The sequence below is a fragment of the Lepus europaeus genome, unplaced genomic scaffold (genome assembly GCF_033115175.1).
Source record: "Lepus europaeus isolate LE1 unplaced genomic scaffold, mLepTim1.pri SCAFFOLD_258, whole genome shotgun sequence".
NCBI lineage: Eukaryota > Metazoa > Chordata > Mammalia > Lagomorpha > Leporidae > Lepus > Lepus europaeus.
Window position 1 is genome coordinate 169,989 of NW_026909139.1, and position 6,710 is coordinate 176,698.

General features: G+C 72.4%; 1 non-coding gene across 1 annotated transcript; it reads right to left on the minus strand.

Annotated features, from left to right (window-relative positions):
- Window positions 1-349: 349 nt before the first annotated feature.
- On the minus strand, window positions 350-474 carry LOC133754636 (U6atac minor spliceosomal RNA). The gene has a single exon (XR_009865293.1). It is a non-coding gene; the product is annotated as a U6atac minor spliceosomal RNA (small nuclear RNA).
- Between the last annotated feature and the right edge of the window lie 6,236 nt (window positions 475-6,710).

Consider the following 6,710-nt stretch of genomic DNA (forward strand, 5'->3'; position numbering starts at 1 on the left):
CAGACCTGGGTGACCGTCCACGCTCCTGGCCACGCTCGGGGCCTCCAGCGTGGGCGGTGTTGGCGTCAGGCCCCGGCCGAACCCCAGGCCCCCGGCTCCCCAGCAGTCCCGGGTGGGTGGCGGGGCCCCAGCGGCGGTGGGCGCCTACTCTGCGCTCCACAATGGGCCGGGGCACATCTCAGCGCCCCCACACCCTGTCCCCCGGGACCCGGGCCTGGGCCATCCCGCCTTCTGGGGACCCTGGGACCGGCGGAGCGCGGTGGGGTCAGCTGTGCCTGTGGCGTGGGGCGGCCCGAGACCCTGCGGTGGGCGTGGGCAGTGCCCGGCAGGGGGGGATGGGGCGTAATAAAAAAAACAGTGGTTAGATGCCACGAAGTAGGTGGCAATGCCTTAACCGTATGTGTGTTGTAAGGCCCGAGGGCCTCTTCCATCCTTGTCAAGGGAGTGCTAACCTTCTCTCCTTTCATACAACACAGCTCTCACTCCGCCCACAACTTATTTAAAGCCCATAAATCCGATCACTTTACGATGAGGGTGACTTTGCCTCAGTCTACACAGCTCATATTTAGGAATTACTGAGGAAACGATGAAAATAACGCTGTTTCTCCCCGGAGACTTTTATTCACTCGAGCGTATTAAGAACAAAATAGACCTGCGTTTGTGTTTTAATATATTCATAAAACTAGCCAATCAGAGGCTGAATGGAACAACCGGAAGTCCCGGGCGTCCTTCCGCGAAGCCGACTGCCCCGGAAACAAAACAGGGCGGGCGCGCTTCCTGCGGCGACGCGCCTCGCCGGCGGACGGAAGCGCCCCGCTCCGTCTGCGGAAGTGGTAGTGGCTGGTTTCGAATCAGAGGACGAGGTTCGGGAGATCCGCCCACGGACTTCCGGACGCGGCCCTGCGCTTGGAACTGTGGGTGCTCGGGGCGCGGGGGCCGGGGGGCGCTCAGGGTCTGCGCATGCTCTGCGCGGTCGTGTGGCTGCGTGTTCGCGCTCCGCGGGCCGAGAGCTCTCGCGGCCTGCATGGGTCGTGGCGCCCCCGGATCCGGGTGCAGGGTCCGCGCGTGGCCCTTGGGCTCCCCGCGGCGGCGGTGGCGCCCTCGCTGGATGGCGCGTGCGTCCGACGGCCGCGCAGCCCTGAGCGCCGACTGTATACCGCGCCGAGCGCTGCACCTGCCGCGGGGCGGGTCCGGGGTCCGGGCTCTGCCCCGCTCCTGCCCGTCACTCACAGCCGGTGGTCGCGGCTAGGAGCCCCCTGCCCCTGGGCCTCCCGGGCCGGGGCGGGCCTGGGTCCCCCGCCCACCGCAGGCTCCGGCCCCCGAGGGGCCTGGTCCCCGTGGGCTGGGCGCGCAGGCCGGGCTCCCCGGTGGAGTGGGGGCGCAGGGTGCCGCCCCCCCAGTCAGGCCAGGAACCTGCATCCAGGACCCCCCGGGCGCTGGCGTCCCAGGGCCGGGGTCTCCTCGCCCCCGGGGGCCTGCACTTCCGTCCTGGCGACCCCCACGGCCCGGCGGGGCCCAGGGCCCAGGGGTCCGCGCCGGGTCCCCCCCTGGGGGGCCGGGGGTGGGGCTGGCGTCTCCCGCACACCTGTGCCCCGGGGCCGGCCCGCGTCCTCGGGCGGCCAGTGGCCGTCTGGGCTGCTGTGGGAGGAGAAGACCCCCGGGGACCTAGAAGACCCCCGGGGGTCCGGCCGTGGGCCCCGTGCACACTTGCGCCCCCTGGCGGCCGCTGCTGGGTCTGCGCGCACACCCAGCCCTGGCCTGGCCGTTCTGGTCCCCAGGTCCGGGCTGCCCCGAGCAGAGGGGGGACCGCGCTCTGACCTCCAGGCCACGCGTGCCTCGGCAGCCAGGGTCCAGGCCTCTCGTGAGGCTCCCGCTCCAGCCCGGGGAGTGGCCGGGGGAGTCAGGCTGGCTTGCGCCCCCAGAGGTGGCTCTGCTCCCCAGGAAGCCTCCCTGGGCACGCGGCCCCGTCCACCTGCTCTTCTGTGGCTCCCAGCTCCGGGCGCCAGCGGGCAGCGTGGGGGAGCCTGCCCCTCCCCTGCGGGGCAGCCCGATCCCCCCCGCCCCCGGGTTCCCGCAGCGTCTGTGGCTGGGTAGGGGTGGGCACAGACCTGTTCCGCACGCTAGCCCCGGGGCCCTCCCAGGGACAGAATCCTGCCCACTTGAGTGACCGCTGAGGCCCAGGGGTCAGCCTGCAGCGCTGATCCTGGATGCCACGCAGGCCAGACAGGGTGGGTTCCCAGCCCCCTGCCTTGCACCTCTCTGGGGAGACACATAGGAGGCACAGACGTCTGGTCAGGCTGCCGGGCCGGAGGCGATTCCGGCAGTGTCCGCCAGGGGGCGAGGCCGCGCCACTCAAGCGGGCTGGACCCCAAGCCTCAGCCGCCAGGGCTGGGCCGGGTAGCTTTCCTGGCCCTCCGCGGCCTTCTCCGTGTTCTTGGCCCATTTGCCCAGTGGCTGCCCCGGGAGGGGCTGGGCTGGGTCGTGGCAGGGCCGCGATGCCCCCATGTGTCACAGAGAAACAGGCTGGGGGCTCAGGTGTGCACAGGGGAGCTGGGCCAGAGCCCGGGGGTGCTGGGAGGTGAGAGCGAGCGAGCGAGCGAGCGTCCATCTTACAGTTCACTGCCCACGCAGCCAGGACTGGGACAGGCTGCGGCCGCTAGCCGGGAGTTCCATGGGGTCTCCCATCAGCTGCGGGGGTCCTAAGTGTGCGGGCCTCACCTGGGGGGCTCCGCCCCACAGCCGCCACCCGGCTTCGAGAGCTCGGCTGGGGCCTGCGGGTGCCCCCAGGCCCTGGTCAGACAGGCCCGAGGTGCATCCTGGGGCAGGGAGGCCAGGGTCTGCACACTGGACCTGCGTGGAGGGGAAAGCCCCACAGGTGGGGGCACAGCGTAGGCCACGGAGGGCGCAGGAGGCAGAAGTCGGTAGAACTTTCTTGGCACTGGCCTGGCCGCCCTGGGGTGTCCGGCCTGGTGCCCTCGTGCCATCCACGGCCCAGAGCCCGTGGGCGTGGCCAAGTGGAAGGAGCAGAGGGGCTGGTTGGGGGCTTCGGCCTGGCCGCAGCAGAGGCCCCAGGGGGGAAATGCCGCTGCCAGGCTGGGAGACCCCCTCCATGGGGCCCCAGACCACCCACAAAGACCTTGGCTTGCTGGGGAGGCTCTCCGGAGAGAAGGCCTGTGCGAGGGTCCTGGGCAAGCAGAGACCAGCACGGGTTGGGAGGCCTGGGGTGTGGGGGCCGTGCCCAGGGGAGCGGGGCGGGGGTGTGGGGAGGGGGAAGGCGATTGGACGACGCCTCAGCCGCCCGGCAAGGTGGGCAGCATGGAGGAGGTGGCCGGGGAAGTCCAGGTGGCGTCCAGGTAGGGGTGGGACGGGCCCGGCTTGCTCGACCTGCCCCTCCCCTGCTGTGCCCCGCCCCACGGGAGACGCCACTCTGGGGAGAGAACGGTGGGTACGTTGGAGACTCGGGGTTCAGCCGTGGACGGGCCTGCTGGCTCGGGGCCGGTGCCCAGGCTCTGAGGGGGCCGGGCGAGGCCTGGGGGGCACCCCTCCTTCTGCAGGAGTGTCCCAGGCACAGGGCCCTGCTCTGTTGTCACCCACTGCACTGGCCACAGGGGCAGCAGTGTCCACTTCCGGGCTGGATCTGGGCCAAGCGCTCCCGCCGGGCAGTGTTTGGGGAGGGGGCGGATGAGGAAGTAGGAGCTGGGGAGGGTCCCACGCCTGACAGCTGGGCTCCCGCCGGCCCATTCTCCCGACGGTCCTGACCCCACGGCCTTGCGCTGTGGCCCCATGGCCTCTGCTATTTCCGGTCCTGCTCACGTCCGCAGGTCCCGCGGGCGCCACACTGGGCCGCAGGCCACAGAGGGGGAGGAGCCGAGGCCGGGTCCTGCACGTGCGCTGAGCCACGAGGGGCCGCGGGCTGGACGCCGGGGTGCGTGGGAAGGACTCCGGGCCCCCCTCCCGGGCTGGGCTCCCTCCGGCAGCCTTAGGGGATGTCCATGAGGCTCTGTCCCCGCCCTGTCCCCACGTGGCCTCTCCTTCCCCGGGTGCCTGCCGTGAAGACCCCGTCACGCGCCGTAACCCCGGGTGGTCCCATCTCAAGATCCTGCAGACCCCTGTCTAAGTGAGGTCACAGCCCGGGTTGTGGCGCTGGGCCCGGGACACTCCCGAGCCACCATCTTCACTTCTGTGTCGTGGGGACACGTGACCGCCAGGCGGCCCGGGCGGAGTGGACGCTCAGTGCCTTCGACCTGCGGCCCCGCCCCGGGCTCCGTTCCTCCCTCCACAGGGGTCGGACCTGGGCTGCCTGGCCGGCCCGTGGTGTCCTGCGTGAGCTGGGGGGGGTTCTTGCTGGGAGGGGTGGCGGCCTCTTCGAGTCTGGACCCCGGGGCTGTGCAGGCCACTCGAGGGGCGCCCGGCGTGGCCCTGCAGGCCGTGGCCTTCTCCTTTCGGGACCCCTCCGAGGTGGCCAGGGGCATGGCCCCTCCCAGGCCTGCACAGCCCGGTGGTCTCTGGCCGAGGGACAGGGTGGGGGGTCGGGGTCGGGGCTCCAGGTTGGGGGGTGGGGGCAGTGTGGGGGCCTCCCGGGGGAGCGTCTGGGCCGCCCGCAGGCTGAGAGGCCAGAGCTGGGCTTGGCCGCTCTGCCGACCTCCATGTGGGACCTGGGGCAGCGCCCCTCGGAGAGGCCCAGCACCCCGGGGTCTCCCGGCCGGGCCCCGACGAGACCCCTCAGCGTCCGTGGCGCTGCCCGGGGCCCCCAGCGGGGCTGGCCGTGGACCTGCTGTCCTGTTTACTTAGCCGGCAGTGACCCCTGCTGCTGCCGCTGCTCCCTGGGGCCTGGGCTCCACGCTGGACGCCGTGGCCTCGGCCTTGGCCTCCCGGTCCGCATTTCCTGCCCCCTTCCAGGCGCACGGCCGGGGTGGGGGCGAGGGTGCGTCCACCCCGCTCCGCGTGGGCCGCGTCCAGCCTGCGGGCTCCTCCCCTCGGGGCCTCCTCCTTGCTCGAGGGGCCAGGCCTGGCGTGGGGGGCCCCAGTGTAAGCCCTGGGGGCTCGGAAGACAGGCAGGGGGGCTGGGGGAGGGAGGGTGGGGGTCGCGGGGAGGATGGGGCTCCCAGGAGGAAGACAGGAAGTGGCCGGTGGCTGATTTTGCTTGGGGTATCTGGGGGGGCTTCCCCAGGGGCGGGGTGTTACCCTTGGGCCCGAGGGACCAGGAGGAGCCGCTCCCCAGAGACCTGGAGAGGCGGAATGCAGCCCCCGGGCCCGGACAGGCCAGGGCCCAGGGTGGCAAGGAGCTCGGCTGGAGGGGGCGGTGAAGCCGGAGCAGCGCTGTGCAGGCGCCCCCCCCCCCCCCCCCCCGTCCCAGGGGCTGCCCCCGTCACCCCGTCACCCTCCTCTGTGAGTCCTGTGTCCCCGTGGGCCTGGGCCTCCCCCGGCCCTGTCCTCCGCCCACCCCAGCCGGGGGCCCCGGTGTGCACTCCGCCATGTCACTGTCACCTGGGGCCCTCTCACCTCCTGACAGTGGAAGCCACTGGTGGCCTTGCAAGCCCAATCCGTCTCTCCCTCCCCTCCCCTCCCTCCGCTCCCCTCTCCTCCCCTCCGCTCCCCTCCCTCCGCTCCCCTCCCTCCCCTCCCTTCCCTCCCCTCCCCTCCCTTCCCCTCCGCTCGCTCCCCTCCCTCCTCTCCGCTCCCCTCCCCTCCCCTCCCTTCCCCTCCGCTCCCCTCCCTCCCCTCCCTCCCCTCAGGCTCCTGCCAGGCTCCTCTGGCCCCCCAGCCTCCGCTCTGGCTCAGCTCCCTCCTTCGGCCCCCCAGGCCCCTCCGCCAGCCCAGCCCCCAGGCCCCAGGGGGCTTCTCGTCTCATTTCAGCTGCCGTCTGCTCAGTGCCAGCCTCCTCCCGCCCCCCACGCCGGGTGCCTACGTCCGGCTCCTGCGCCCCCTCCCCGGAGCTGGCCTCTTCCCTTTGCTCCTGCCTCCCACCCGGCCCAGCACCTCTCTCCCTGGTCACCCGGTCACTGTTAGGCCACCTGACCCCGCCAGGCCTCCTGCTCCCCTGGGAGCCGGGCCCTCGGGTCAGCGAGGGACGCCCACCTGCAGGTGGCTTCTCAGGTCACCCTCTGAGCGCCTGCAGGCCACCGCACTGTCCACCGGGCCTCAGCTGCGCCCCTGATAGGAGAGTGGAGGGAGGGAAGCCAGGCTCTGGAGCAGGTGGGGGGGAGCAGGTGGGGGGCAGGTGTGGGGGGAGCAGGTGTGGGGGGCAGGTGGGGGGGAGCAGGTGGGGGAGCAGGTGTGGGGGGCAGGTGGGGGGCAGGTGGGGGGGAGCAGGTGGGGGAGCAGGTGGGGGAGCAGGTGGGGGGCAGGTGAGGGGCAGGTGGGGGGGAGCAGGTGTGGGGGGCAGGTGTGGGGGGCAGGTGGGGGGGAGCAGGTGGGGGAGCAGGTGTGGGGGGCAGGTGGGGGGCAGGTGTGGGGGAGCAGGTGGGGGGGAGAAGGTGGGGGGGCAGGTGTGGGGGGAGCAGGTGTGGGAGCAGATGGGGGAGAAGGTGGGGGGCAGGTGGGGGGCAGGTGTGGGGGCAGGTGTGGGGGGAGCAGGTGTTGGGGGAGCAGGTGGGGGAGCAGGTGGGGGGGCAGGTGGTGGGCAGGTGTGGGGGGAGCAGGTGGGGGAGCAGGTGGGGGGGAGAAGGTGGGGGGCAGGTGTGGGGGGGAGCAGGTGGGGGAGAAGGTGG